This window comes from Megascapheus bottae, chromosome 6 (genome assembly GCF_031878675.1).
Source record: "Megascapheus bottae isolate mThoBot1 chromosome 6, mThoBot2.hap1, whole genome shotgun sequence".
In the NCBI taxonomy this organism is placed as follows: Eukaryota; Metazoa; Chordata; class Mammalia; order Rodentia; family Geomyidae; genus Megascapheus; species Megascapheus bottae.
Window position 1 is genome coordinate 35,197,985 of NC_143514.1, and position 16,199 is coordinate 35,214,183.

The window sequence follows — 16,199 nt, forward strand, 5'->3', positions numbered from 1 at the left end:
GTTATAGGAAACTTGGGTGTTCTTCCTTAAATATTGAAGTATTGGGGCTGGGAGTTTGGTCTAGTGGTATAGTGCTTGCCGAGCATACACGAGTTCGATTCCTCAGTACCACATACATTGAAAAAAGCCAGAAGGGGTGCTGTGGGTCAAGTGGTAGAGCTCTAGCCTTAATAAAACCCAAGGACGGTACCCATGCCCTGAGCCCATGCCTGGGACTGGCAAAAATATAAGTATTTATGTGTTTATGTATGGTTGGTAGCAAGATTTGAACTAAAATCTGTGTGGTTGGTTGGTTTGCTTTCTTGGTTAACATTCCACTACTTGATCCACTTATCTATTCATCCTCTTTTGTTGTTGTTGTTGTTTTCTTGTTTATGTTTTGCTTTTTTTTCTGGTTATTTGGGAGATGGAGTTTCATGGAACTTTTTTGTCCCAGCTTACTTTGAACCTCCTCATAGCTAAGATTACAATCTTGAGATATTGATGTCAACTAGTATTAATTTTTAAAAGTAGTAGAGAATCAGGCAAAGGTGGGGAGAGTGAACCTTCACTTATATAGCAAAGGAGTGTGATCTTACAGAAAACAGTGCCATTAAGATGCAGGGGATCAATTAAATGGTCAAGATTCATAATATTAATATTTCATGGATCACTAATCTCTGTCAAGAATGTTTAATTAGAGAGGAAGAGCCAAATGATTTACATTTGCCTTTCTACATCATTTTAACTACTTCTAAATGTCCAGACTGTAATAAAATCAGCTTTGAACCCATGCTGCAGCCACACTTGTATGCCCTTTGCTTCCTTCTCAGGAAAGGATGAGTGATTTCATTAGCTATTCCTGAGGTGACAGATCAATATCACACATGTTGAAGCCTTGCACTTCTAAATTCTCAGTATAATTAACTACTCAGATTATACATTGTTAAACTCATTTTCACTGATTGTCTTTTTTAAGATTAAGGTATTAAATACCATATTTAAATATAGATTAGTACCACTGGGTGGCTAGCATTTCAAAAGCTATTCATGCTTTTATATTTACCTAAGGAAGGTGAACTTAAGTCAGCTTAATTCTAGATGCAGGGATAAATGTGTTACAAAATATATCACTCAAGTGAGACATCCTTATACACACTCATTCCCCCAAAACTTGTGTAATTTTAAATCTATGTTTATTTTCTTCATCATACCTTTGCTTCCCATGTCTCTTAAACATCAAGTAGGCTGTCCAAACTTTTATGAAAGTCTTATTAATCTTTCAAAATGTATGTGTGTTTGTTATATTTTATTTCTTTTCCCATATTATCATTAGTATTTATTTGTGTACAAAGGGCCTTTATTTTACATATCCAGAGCTGCACACTAGGTAGCCCACTCTTTGTCATTCTCTCATTCATCCACCTTCCCAAGCAATCTCAACAGCTTCAGTGGTTTTGTTTTCATTCATACATGTGCATGAAGTATTTGATCACACTTTTTCCACCTTTCCATCATTTGTCTTTTCTTTTTCACTAGCACAATTTATAACTTAGTGTTCATAGTAAGCTACTAAATTAACTCAATAACAAAAATGTATGGACTTAACTCATTTTTTTCCTTTTCCTTTATTTGTTTATTTGTTTGCCAGTCCCGAGGCTGAAAATCAGGATCTGGGCATTGTTCCTGAGCTTGTGCTCAGGCCTAGCACTCTAACATTTGTACAACAGTGCCACTTCTGGCTTTTTTGTGTGTGTATGAATCAAGGGCTTCATGCATGCTAGGAAAGCACTCTACCACTAAGCCACATTCCCAGCCCTCATTTTTTTTTTAACACATTGATGATAATCTCTATCAGCTTAGTGACAATGGCTCCAGCCGCTAATCATAGGTATCTGGAGCCTGAGAGTTGAGTTTCACCATTTGAAACCAGGCTGGGTAGGAAAAGCTGGGAAACTTAGTTCAACATATCCACCAGAAACCCAGAAATTGAGCTCTGGCTCCAGTGGGAAAGAACAGTCTTGAGCAGAATAAAACTATAGGACTGATCTCAGGTTCTGAGTTTGAGCTTCAGTACTGGTGTGCACATATGTTTATGCACACACACACACACACACACACACACACACACACACACACACACATTGTCAACTTATTTTGAATGCCAGTATTTATTAGATGGTAACATCTTTATTTAAGTTACATCTAGTGCCACACTAATTCTGAGTGGAACACATAACTATATGGATTATTTTCAATATTTCACTTTAATTAAATGAAAGAAGGAAAGAAAGAATTACGAATAAAAGCAGAATCAGGAAATAAGAGTACAAACTATTTTTATGTATGCAACTTTGAAAAGAAATGAAGCCATTCCATTGTCATACAGTGTGTCATATATTTTACTTTAAAATTAGAGGCAAATAAATGCTTCTCTTTTCAAAAGAATTCTAACCAGAAGAACCTGATCATATAATCTAAGTTACTGAAAATTCAATTACATGTATGTATGTTTAAGCCCATGTTATTTTGTTATGTCTTCAGTTCTTTTGAAAAGAAAAGTATTTGAGAATAAAATTGCATTGGTACTAGCAACAAAAAATACTTGGTTATCTGGGAAGAGCAAAAAGAAATAAAATTGATGTGTCATGAACACTTGCAATTCTTCATAGTGATATGCAAGAAGATAATGTGTGGTTTATAGTACATATATATAGTATATATATAGGCTATATATCTATACAGATGCTATATAGACTATATATATTCTATATGTAGTTAATAGCATATAGCTATATATTATATAGAGCATACATAAAACATTTATATTAGGTATATATATGTGTGTGTATATGTACTTTAAAAATATAGTTAGATATCTGAAGTCTCTAACATTTAGAATATGATGACATTTGAAATAGGAGATTGCTGACAAAATGATCTATTCCCTCTTGCATTGCACTACTGGATTATTTTGATACTCATACATTTATCTGGCATCATGTTAATTATCTTTCTTATAATACAGAACCCTCTCCAGATAGTGCATGAGATCTGAAAGACATCTTTTCTTTTCCTTATAATCAATTCTATCACTAGAGAATTTTGAATCAATCTAGAAAACAGGAAATTAATATTATGGGGCTGGTCTTTATAAAAAGAAGTGTTTAAGCTTCACCTGTCATGGCGAACACTGCGTGTAGCTTTACCAATAAATTCATTTTTAAAATGAAATTTATTTTCATTCAATTTCCTGTAATAAAGGAGATGGGTGGGCAAAGTTTTTCACTACACCCATATTGAATTTGAAATTTTCAATGCCAAAAATACTGTGCAATGTATTAAACAATCGAGCTAAATATGCCTAGGGACTTTTGTAATACACTACATTGATAAAAATCAAATGTACTCAATTTATTCAACCCTGAACAAGTTTTTGATTATTATATACCTCAGCTGCTCTCTACGTGTTGATCGTAAAATGAATCCAAATTAAGAAAGAGATTATTTACTTGGTGAATTGAAATTAACAGATATTGAATGGGGAAAATTATATTAATGTTTAGAATGTTCAGTAGATGCACCTGAAGTATGATAGTGTTTTATAAGTATGTGCAAAGCAGCATATAAAAAACAGAACTATTTTGTTGTAAGTTTGTTCCATTAAGTGAACATAAATCATACAGCAGGAAACTCCATAAATAACCATGTCAATTATGGTTTTAGAAAGCTATGTCTATAGCTGCATGCCTAGTATTTGTCAATAAGTTAAGTGCAAAATGTAGAAAGTAATGAATTATAAGATTTTCAAATTATTTTGAAGCTGAAGCTTAACAAAAGATTGCTAAAATGCTTAAAGGGGGAAACATATAATTCAACTGGATAAGACATTATTATACTATGCTTAAGCCATTGTCAGTTGCATGGAAAAATATGGGAAAGTTTGAAAAGGCCTGATAATTACAGTGTCACCTCATTTTGGCAGCCCTATAATATTAATTTTCCTGTTTCTTAGACAGATGCAGAATTCTATAGTGTTGGAAATGAATGTCAAGAAAAAGGTATCTTGTCAGTGCTCCTATACCATACGCAGAGATTTTTTTATAGACGAATTATTGCGTTTTCATGTTTTGCTTCTCCAGCTTCACAGTTATTTCACACATACTTTTTGCGAGTAGCTGTAAGTGATGAAGCATGGAAATTTCACAGGACTCACAAAGAAGTGTGAAATCAAGTTGGAGATGTTGAACATTGTTAATTTATTTGTATCATTGGTAAAGGTAGGATGACACAATTAAGTTCAAGGTACATATCAAGCAAGAAGACCTGGTGGAAACAGAGAGCATCAAGTAATGTTGAAACCTATGTTTCTCTTGTTCTTGTGCATGTCTAACTTTCCCCAGATAAGTCAAGCATACAAACAAAACCAAGCAACACAACTAAGTGCATATGCTTGCAGGAAGTTTATAGTCTAGTCCTCACACATAGTGGTATGAACTAATGCAAATGAAATTTTCTAAGTGCAGATTTCAACTCTGTCATCATTGAGCTCAATTTTTCTTAAAATTTTCTGTGGTTAGTAGTTGCTTCTATTGAAAATGAAATGTTTAAGCTGGGTGCAGTGGCTCATGACTGTAATTCTAGATACTCAAGAGGGTGAGGTCTGAGGATTGCAGTTCAAAGCCAGCCTGACCACTAAAGACTCTCATCTCTAATTAATCTCCATGGGTAGGGTAATAGTCCTGAGCTGAAGAGATCAGAGATAGAGCCCAAACCCAGAGTTAAAGCCCCATGAACCACAAACAATTAAAAAAATGAAATATCTATCTTTCCTATATGAATACTAGTATTCTACATGTGTAAGTTTATGTTTCATATCTTCCTGTGAGAGTCATGGAAGGCTTCATTATTTTTCCAAACTTTCATTATTTTCACAGGCTTGAAGCAAACTGTAATTTTCCAAAGGTGACTCATATCTTTAAAAAATTGTATTGTCAGGATAATGCATAGAAGGTTTACAGTTTGATTCAGCAGATAGTGGGTGCATTACTTCTTGTACATTGATACCCCTTCTCATGTTTTGTCCCTGTTTTCCTCCCCCAGTCTGCTCCCAATCATCTTTTCCCCCTCTTCCCTTCCCCAATTCAAATAAACCAATAAACATGTATACAATATACCAGGTAACAAAGTCAGATACAGTAACAGCATGAGGTTAACCATAAGGGCAAAATAAGAGAAGAGAACTAACATAGTACATTGAGAACAATAATCACACAAGATAAACCTCTCTTCTGTGTTAACAATATTTTCCTTTCCTATATCAGTATGAAAATGTGTGTGCATATGATAAGAGATATGCACCCCCAAGTTACTGCTGCCCAATTCACAAAAAAGCAATAAATATACACAATGGATATCATTCAACCATAAAGATTAAAATAATTTTATTTGCAGGAAAATTAATGAAACTTTCACATTAAGTAACAGGAGGCAGCGAGACAGATAAGCTTCCCATATCCTCTCTCATATGCAAATCGTAGATCTAAATATAAATGATTAGAAATATGACATAGGAGAAAAATTAGTTGTGGAAATCAAGTACAGGGGAAGAGTAAAAAGAAGAATGTGCAAAGACAAAAATTATTAAAGCATTTTTTGCTCTTTCTTCTTTTGATCACCATTATTTAGTTCCATAAAATATCTTGGCTAAGATTTGTTTTTGTTTTACACATATAATTGATGACTTGCCATTTCCTCATTTGTAAGAAAGTATGAAGATAAAGACATATAACATATTCTATTTCTTGATTGGATTATTTCATTCTACCTCTTTTCAAAAAGTTGTCACATTTTAGGAAAGCTTCCCACAAGAGTTGAAAAATAAGGTAATGGGAAAATCAACATATCTGAAGTCATTTCAGGAGCTGAAATTCCCAGTAATGAAAACAACGTCTCCTCATAATGGTAGCAACACATGAAAAGATGTATTAATAATGCTACTATCAAACTCTTCACCCTGCCTTTATGACAATACCTAAGTTCAGAAACAACAAAATGAAAATATAAGATGCGTTATCAGTGGAGAAACAAGCATGAAATCCTTGAAATCCGAACCTTCATTTTACAAATAAATAAAAACAGACACCAATCAAGCAAATATTATATTCAATGTTAACTAGCAAGTTCAAAAATAAAATGACCTTGGGAAAGAGATAATGAAAAATATTCAGATTTTAAAATATTTTGTATTGCAGAACAATAGCTCCTCTGGTTTATTTTTTAACCTTTCAAATGTAAAAACAGATGCTGAGCAATATATTGATGACTTAAAACCTGTAATTCTAGCTACTCCAGAACTGAGATATCAAGGATAATTTTTATGCATTTTCATCATTATTGTAAGGTGATGTACAGAAGAGCTACAGTTATGTAGGTCAGGTAAAGAATATACATATATATATATCCATATATATATATATATTTCCAATCCTGGGGCTTGAACTCAAGTCCTGGACACTATACTCGGGCTTTCTCAAGGCTAGTGCTCTATCACTTGAACCACAGCACTACTTCTGGGTTTTCTCTATGCGTAGTAACAAAGAATCAAACCCAAGGGCTTCCGTGCATGCTAGTCAAGCACTCTACCACTAGGACACACTCCCAGCCCAAGGGTACATTTCTTTTTGAACAATGACACTATTTCCCTTGTTCTCTCCCAATTTCTCCTTTCCATCCCTCCCCCATAGTTGTATTGTTCATTTTCAACATAGGATCCAGTGAATATCACCGCTCTATTCACTCAACATTTGTATCCCTTTTACCCTCCCAAAGACAGGGTAATGCATAAGTAAGGCAAAAGGAAAAGAAAACAGAAAAGAACAACTATGGAAATAAAAACCTTCTTCCATTTCCTGGAGTCCATTTTAATAAATAATATTTTATATGATCCAATGCACATAGCTGTTGCACCATTGGTTCTTCTCCTAAGAATGTATTCCTTTGGTCTCAATGTGTGTGAATGCCAGCCTAGATAGAGGAGTCATAAAAACTCTGTTGCCAATATCACCACCAACGGAGCTGGAGATGTGGTTCACCTGGTAGAGGACCCTCATCCCCCCCAAAAAAAGAAAAAAACGGTGGGAGTTAGAGGTCATCCTAGTATCATGAAAAGCAGGGGCTTTGGGTCGGGTGTTGGGCCCAGTGGTAGAATGCTTGTCTAGTATGCACGAAGACCCGATTCGATTCTTCGGTAGCACATACATAGAAAGAAGCCGGAAGTGGCTCAAGGGGTAGAGCACTAGCCTTGTGGAAACTGAAGGACAGAGCTCAGACCCTGAGTTCAAGCTCAGGACTGGCAGGGAAAAACAAATGCAGGCGCTTTAAGATATTTATCCTCAATTTTATCAAATATAAAATAGGAAATAAAATCATTATACCACATATGCAAGCAAGGCAAAATAATAGCAGTAATATAATGAACATTGGTTGACCCATCACCATGATTGAGAAAAATTATTTATCTTACTTTTGTTTACTTATTCAGCCTACTACTTTGGAGAGAGAGATAAGCTAATATATGTTCTGGAATTTATAAAACCCAGAATACAAGGTGGAGGTGTTGTTTGTTTCAGAAGTTCTCTAATTGACTTTTCAATAATCAAGAATTTGTTATTTTGCAAAATTGTTGGTATATTATGTTCGTGAATTAAAAAGAGAAAGCAGTTGCAATATATATATATATATATATATATATATATATATATCTGACCCCTGCTATTCTGAATCTTGTATTCTCTGTCATGAAAAATTAATTGCTACTGAACAATCCCTAGTTAAGACACATACAATAAAGAACTCGGATATAAGCAATGATGCAGTGCTCAGTATTAAAACAGAGCTGTGTATTTTAATTGCTTTATTCCCAGCCAAGTTGCATTCCTTAAATAAACATAAAGAAAGAAATAATGAGCGATTATGAGCTTCAAAATCCATGTTTCTTGAAAATGGATCCACAGCAAGAGGCTCTGGGAAGCAGAAATGTTAGCCAGGTCGGCTGTTCTCAGCATGAAGATGAGTGATTATGCAATAACTATCGCAGCATGATTGTTGATATGTCAGTGTTAGGTGTAATGATATTTATTTTCAGCTCATTCCTTCACCATCATAATTTGAATGATCCTTTCCTCCCTTTTTGTTTTGCAGTGAACTGAATTTAAGATGATGTATAGCTTTACCAGTGCAGGGGAAAGAATCAGTGCCCTTTTATCACAGCAATTTTTATTGTTCACAAAGTGTTGCTCAATACCAGGAGAAGTGGTTAGAAATTTGCTAGAAAAGCAAATAGACAAGACCAACTGTAAATTTTTCAAATAAACTTGAGGTAAATTGTTGTAATCTATGTTTTCACATGCCATCCATTGTGCATATGTTTACATGATGATAGAGATGAATAATAAATGAACACCAGTATATCTTAGATGTCAACTCTAAAGTGGGATTTAAAAACTGACAGTTGTCAAAGTACAGCCATCCAACATACTTTAGTCTAAACTTCTGAAATGGCAGATAATCCTGGAAATAGTTTAGATGTAAACTGCTGTGACCCTCCTGCTTTTTATTACCCAAGTGACGTACAGTTGTTGCTTATTTCTACTGAAGATCACTTTAACACTACTTCTCTTCACACTAAGTTGGGGCAAAATGTCCAATAGATAAATAATCACCAATTCTGTCACACAATCCTTTCCCTATCTGTGCAATTTGATGCCAAAATCCATGAGAGTAGACACAATAAATGTTCTTATTCAATGGTAAATTTATTTATGTGTCCATTTGTTCAATTGAAAAGTAATAAAAGTTATCTTGATGTTTTGGAATATGTATAAAGCATGGTTAGCCATATCAACCTAATTAATCTTTGTCTTCATTTACCCTTCTGTGCTGTGAGAATACTGAAACATTCTCAGAAACTTGGAAGAACACAATGCATTGCTATTAAGTACATACACTGGTTGTACAATAGATCTTTTGAACTCATTTTCTCTATCTAAGAGAGAATGCAGAGATACAAACCACATTTCTAATGAGGCAATATCCAATTTATTTCAGGAATTTGCAAAGCATAGCTGTAACAAATCAAAAAGCTTAATTAGAAGGCAGGCAAATGACCTAAACATGTATTTCACAAAGACTTGCAAATAAAGAGTGGGAATATGAAATATGCTCAAATTACCAATAGCTGGGAAAATGAAAATAAAAATCCTGATGAGATATCATCCCATGCCTGTTAAAATAAATATTCTGGAAATGACGAAGGACCACGGGTCTTGAAGAGGGCATGGAATGAAAGGAAGTTACTGAGCACTGTTGGTAGGATTATCATTGTAAAAATAAGTCATTATGTTATTATTATTTCAAGACATGTGAAAGGGTATCAATGTATGTGAATTAATGCACCTTCTATCTGGCAAATATCATGTAACCCTTTTACTAATTACAATAAAAAAATAAAAAAAAGTACAGAAATTCATCAAGAAACTAAGACCAGAATTATGTCTAGAGGAAATGAAAACCATATGCCCAAGAGCTATGTGTACAGCATGAAGTAGAATCCTTCAAGGCATGTAAAGAATCTCCATCATTATCTATCGGTGGGGAATGGATAAAATTATATACTATATGCAAAATAGGATTCTAAACTGAGTTTAGAATATTTTACTTTTTGGCTTGGAGTTTGGCCTAGTGGTAGAGTGCATGCATGCAGACCCAGGTTCCATTCTTCGGTACCACATACATAGAAAAAAGCCAGAAGTGGTGCTGAGGCTCAAATGGTAGAGCTCTAGCCTTGAGAAAGTCCAAGGACAGTGCTCAGGCCCTAGCTCAGGATATTTTACGTTTTGTGTATGTGCTTCAAGCATGCTTCATAATATAAGACTCTAGTCTTTACACTCAACTAAGAAACTTAACTTCATTTGTGGGGTAATTTCATGGATCTTACTGAGATTTTCTTCCCCTCTAACAAAGAAATGGAACTTCTAAAAAAAACCCATAATTTTTCTTGCAAGCAAATATATACAAATATATTAATATATACACATTTCAATATGTTGGATAACTAGGGCTATATAGCTAATATATTCATAAATTGTATGTTCTAGGGGTCAGAAGTTTGGCCTAGCAGTAGAGTTTTTGCCTAGCATGCATCAAGCCCTAGGTTCGATTCCCTGGTTACCACATACACAGTAAAACCCAGAAGTGGTGCTGTGGTTCAAGTGGTAGAGCACCTAGACTGGAGGAAGCGCAAGGACATTGCCCAGGCCCTGAGTTCAAGCCTCAAGCCCCAGGACTAACTGTGTATATATATATAAATATATACATATATATATATACACACTGTGCATGTATTCTACACAAGAGTGGAAATTAATTTAACTGGGCAATAATATCAAAAGGCTATTAGAAACCACCCAAACTCCTTCTGTTTCAACTCAAGACCCCAAAAGAGCTACAGTAGCAGCTGACATAAAAAATATAAGTCAGGATAAGCATTTTTCACTCTATAGCAAAAAGAAACAGCTGCATTTCAAGCCCTTAGAGATCGAGCTGATAATGAAAATGTTACAGACCTTTACTGGGAACATTTCTATGAGACAAGGTTATAACCGTGAACTTACATTAAGGAAAAAAGCATCCAGTATTTATGATTTGCAATTTTAACTTGTGTTTAAAGTGGTACAGGAGGATTCATGGGGGATTTAATGTTCTAGGAAATCTATTTGGTCAGTACTGTAAGATTTTTATGACCTTTCATTAAGACTGGAAAGTTTAACTGTAGAGATTCTGTGTTGAATGCAAATCATGCTATTTGGTGCTTCTGATCCTCAGAATACCTCTAATGCAACAGTTGAAAGAGGCAGTTAAAAAATGCCATGTACTTTAACAGGCTGACATCAGAGGTGATAAATACAATATTCTTCAAAGGACTTCAGAGGACAAAGCTATAAATGAAAAACCCAGAGAATTGTTCATTCTTTTAAAATTTATACTCTATGGAAACCTAGAGAACCAATCTATTCAGTATGCAATTTAACATAAAAAATCTTTTTCTGGTAACAAATATTTTAAATTTTGGAAATGGTTTATTTCAAATGTATTCTGATACATCAAAATGGCAGGAATTATATCATTCAAATAACATTTAGATTCAAATAAATCTCACTGAATAAATCATATAATCAAGGGGTCTTCTCATTTATTTTTTGCAATAATCATTCGTGGAAATAGTATTATTTTACACTCCATGATTTTACAGCAAGTAAGTTTCTAACTTTATTTCTAATTTCTCTTAAAAAGTTTATACTAGCCAACCAATCCGATGTCTTTCTCTGAAAACTAAACAAACATTGTAAGTCAGACTGGCAAGATAACTATTCTGTTTTAATTGTATAAAGTTTAAACAAAAAATGGCACTATATTTTTCCCAATTAATCATCACTTTCTAAATAAGACCCACTAGAACAAGACAAGTATATGACAAAATATAATAATGAAAACAGAACTCTCTCTGCTCAATAAGAGAATGGATTAGAAGAGGTCTTGCAACTATTTTAGTGCATTGTTTTTGCCAATATATTTTTTTCTAGATCCAGGTAGAAAAGTATGTTGGCATATTTCTACATTCTGAAATATGACCCTTATTCTATAATTGTAATTATTTTGTGGCTGCAGAATATTTTGTGGAATAATGAGTATTCACTATCTGACAACATCAAACCTTATCAGATCTCAAAGAAACACCATAAAAAGTAAACAATCCCCCAGGCCTGCTTTGAGATACTGTTTCTGGGCTCAGACACATGACACTTAATATTTTCAAAAGTTCATCATCTATCAGTGATAAAAGGAAGTATATAAAAGACATGCATATATACATACAATCATTTTTATTAATGCTGGAGTCTGTATAATCAGCTTTTTTAGCTGTTGATAAAATTCAGTATATAAATTTTTTTAATGAATGTTATTCATTCAGATAAATTAAACCACTCATTTAGCTGCTTAATTTTTTTCTACAGAAGCAAAGTTATAATTGAATATATGGTAGTTTAACAACAAGGATGAAATAGTCTTTCCCTAAAATGTGTTTATATCAATGCTTCTAAGTATCTAAAATCTAATACTAGAAGCTAAGTTAACATTTATTGTTCCTTCCGTAAAGCTTATTTTCAATACACTCAGTGTTCTCATATATCCATTCTTTAATATATATATAATATTTGTGGTTTTGTATATATGTATATAGATATGTATTAACTTCCTAATTTTTTTCTGTTGGAAACTGGTTTCCCACTGAGAAATTATATTACCTAGTTTATATTAGAAACTCCCCATTGCTTCTTCATAAAAAGGAAATTATTATTTGACTATGTTTGGTTTATTTCTAGAAAGACCATTTACTTTTCTGTTCAAATTGGGGAGACTCCCCTAAATTTCTATTTTATATAAACAGTGTACACATTCTCAGAAGAGTTTGAACATCAAAACCTTTTAGAATTGACAGCATTAAACCAACTTTCCCCAAGTAGAGATGGTGCCCAATTGCTCTGTTATATCACCTTCTAAAATATTCATTATTTTTAACAGATTTCTACGATAGGATAAGGAACAGAAATTCCTCATTGCTTAAAAGGAGAATCTATGCTTTTATGTAATAGAACACATTTATCCTAACTTCTTTACAGTAATGTAACTAATTTTACATTAAATGGAAAATTTTTGACAAGCTGTATATCATTGTCGTAGTAAATGGTGTAAAAATAATAATGGCAATTTTCAGTAATGACAGTTTTAGAATCATTTATACTTCATTAAAAACATTATAATGCTGATACCTTGCCTGTAATATCCAAAACAAAATGTCCTCAATCCATTGTACATTTGTTAGAAGATGCATACATATTTCCCCCAAATTGTTTAATTTTGAGGAGTGGACTAATAAATCAATAATATTTGCTTTTTTGTTCTTTTTGTCAGGAAATATTGCCTACTATTAAAAAAGAGACCCTAAGCAAACTTCTAAAAAGCATAAATACCCTGAAACTTTAAAGGAAGGAATAGGAGATACACTAGGACTCCTTGGCACAGGTCAAAACTTTATTAATAAAAGCCCAGAAACACAACAGATTTGAAAAATGGGACTGCATAAAACTGCAGAGCTTCTGTATGGCAAAGGACATAGCTAGGAAGTTAAATAGAAAGCCCACAAAGTGGGGGAAGATCTTCACTAACAATACAACAGACAAGGGCCTCATATCTAAAATATACATACAGCTCAAAAAATTGAATTTCTTCAAAACAAGTCCTCAAAGAAATGACCATCCCATTAAAAGGTGTGCTGAAGACTTAAAGAGATATTTCTCTAAAGAGGAAATAAAAATGGCCTATATAATCCTGAGTAGCTAGAATTAAAGACATAAGCCACAGGTACCTAGCTTGTATATTCTGCTTACAATTATACACAATAAGGAGACTAAATGTTACTGTTAAGTCGATGAGAATTTTCTTCTTCCAAAATTGAGTCTTCTTCCTAACTCATGGAGATGTTGATTGCATATCTTGGCTATGATAAACAATATTGCAATGAACATGGTTGTGCTGGTACCTTACTGAGGCCTTGTTAAAACGTCTTCCATTGGATAAGTGCCTAGGAGTAGAATTGCTGGGTTATAGGGGAGATCTATGTTTAGTCTTTTGAGGAATTTTCATACTGCTTTCCAAGTTTACATTCCCACCAAAAGCTTAGTTTAGTTCCTTTTTGGCCACATCCCTACCAGCCTCTGGATAATGATCATTCTGATTGGGTAAGATAGATTTCAATATTGTTTTGATTTGCATTTCTTTCATGGCTAGAGATACTGAACATTTCTTCATGTGTCTATTGGCCATTCTTTCTTTCTCTTTCTTCATGTGTCTATTGGCCATTCTTTCTTCTCCTGAAGAGTGTTTCCTTAAGATTTTAATTCCTTTATTACTTGGGTGTTGAGGGTTTATTTTTGAGAGTTACAATTTTGTAGCTGTAACTATATTTTAGATATGAGGCCCTTATAGGATGCATACTTAGTATAAGATCTTCTCTCATCTTGATGGCTTTCTGTTTCTCTGTTTAGCTATGCCCTTTGCAGTGTAAAAACTCTTCAGTTTGATTCCCAACTATTCTGTCTTTCTTTGATTTGTTGTGGTTCTGGATCTTGGGAAGTTCCAACTCCTGCCCAGGAGTCTCTCTACTGTTTCATGCCTACTGTTTCCCCTAGCCATTCCTGCAATATTGTCAATGTGGTGGCCTTCCATTGAGGTCTTTGATGCATGTAGAATTGATTCTGTTACAGAGTGCTAGATAAGAATATAGTTTCACAGTCATGCTAAACCTACCAGCACAACTATGTTCATCGCAGCATTATTCAGCTAAGATATGGAACCAACCCAGATGCCCCTCAGTAGATGAATGGATCATGAGGATGAGGTATATTTAAACCATGAAATTCTATGCTGCCATTAGAAAGAATGACATTGCCCCATTTGTAAGGAAATGGAAAGGCTTGGAAACAATTATATTAAATAAAGTAAACCAGACTCAAAGGAACACAGGCTCTATGATTTCCCTCATTTGTAACTATTAGTATATGTCTAGGATTCTCTTAACAGACGATCATAATAGCTCAAGAGTTATGTACATATGTATCCTTATAGGATGAGGCTGAAGGAAATGAACTCCAGGGTATGGTAACAAGAGGTTTATCTATATGATTGTTGTTCTCAATGTACTATGTGAAGTGTTTCTTTTTTCTTCTTTTCCTCTTAAGGTTTATGTCACATTGCTACTATATCTAACTTTGGTACTTGGTATATTGTATATATACATATATTTGTGTATTTGAAAATAGGAAGGTAAGGAAAAGAAACAAAATGAGTGGTAGGGGTTGGGAGAGAGAAAGTTGGTGAAAACATGTGAAGAGTAACAATGTTCAAGTGACGTACCCACTACCTGATGAATGTAACTGCAACCCCTTTGTACATCACCCCAACAATAAAACGACATTTTTTAAAGTATATAGTTTCAATTTTCTTAATGTGTATAGCCAATTCTGCCAGCACCATTTGTTAAAGAGGCTGCCTCCCTTCCAACCTGTGTTTTTGGTTCCCTTATCATTATTGTATCATTTTTGTATCCTGATATTTAAGATAGGGATAATCTTTTGGAGCTTCACATTTTATAATTTTTTTCCAACAAACTAGATGTATACTTTATACTTAACATCTCACATATAGTTCAGCACATTTTTCCTGAGACTTGTGTAATACATGAAACATCAGAGAAATCATTAAAATTGAGTAAAAATATATTTTGATGTTACACAAAAATAGCAAGTGAGTGCTACTGTTAACCAGAAAAATATCCCTTAATTTTTCAGGATGTACATACATACACACATTTGTTTGTGTATGCACATACATATATGTCCCTAAATTATATTTTTATGTTAATTGTATAACCACACATCCTCTCTTCTCACTTCATAACCTGTCCCTGAAGCTACCTAAGGGATGCTGAAACTGTTCACACTCAGAGTAGAAGAAACTATGGGAAGTGAGCTCAAGGAGACCATCCTACCCTTGAGCCCAGCCCCACTTCTCATTTGATCTATGTTAATTGGGATAAGAATCTCAGGTCCTTTTGTGCCTGGGCTGGCTTTGAACCTTAATCCTCAGATCTCAGCCTCCTAAGTAGCTAGGATTACAGGTGTGAGCCTCCACGCCCGGTGAATGGAAGATTATTGTAAAACATTATGGTTATAATATTTTCTGTATGGGTTCTATTAATTGTTGTGCCATGGCAGGTGAAGAATAAATACTTAGGTAAAGTAAAAAACTATATTCACCAGATTTAGAAAGTGTAAATTGAAATATCAAAAATATTAAAAAATGGGAGTTTGGCCTAGTGGTAGAATGCTTGCCTAGCATGCACGAAGACCCAGGTTCGAGTTCTCGGTACCACATACATGGAAAAAAGCCTGAAATGGTGCTGATGCTCAAGTGGTAGAGCTCTAGCCTTGAGAAAGTCCAAGGACAGTGTTTAGGCCCTGAGCTCAAGCCCAGGACTGGCAAAAAAAAGAAAAAAATATTTAAAAATTCTTTTTGAAGTGGAAGTAGGGAAACAGGACCCC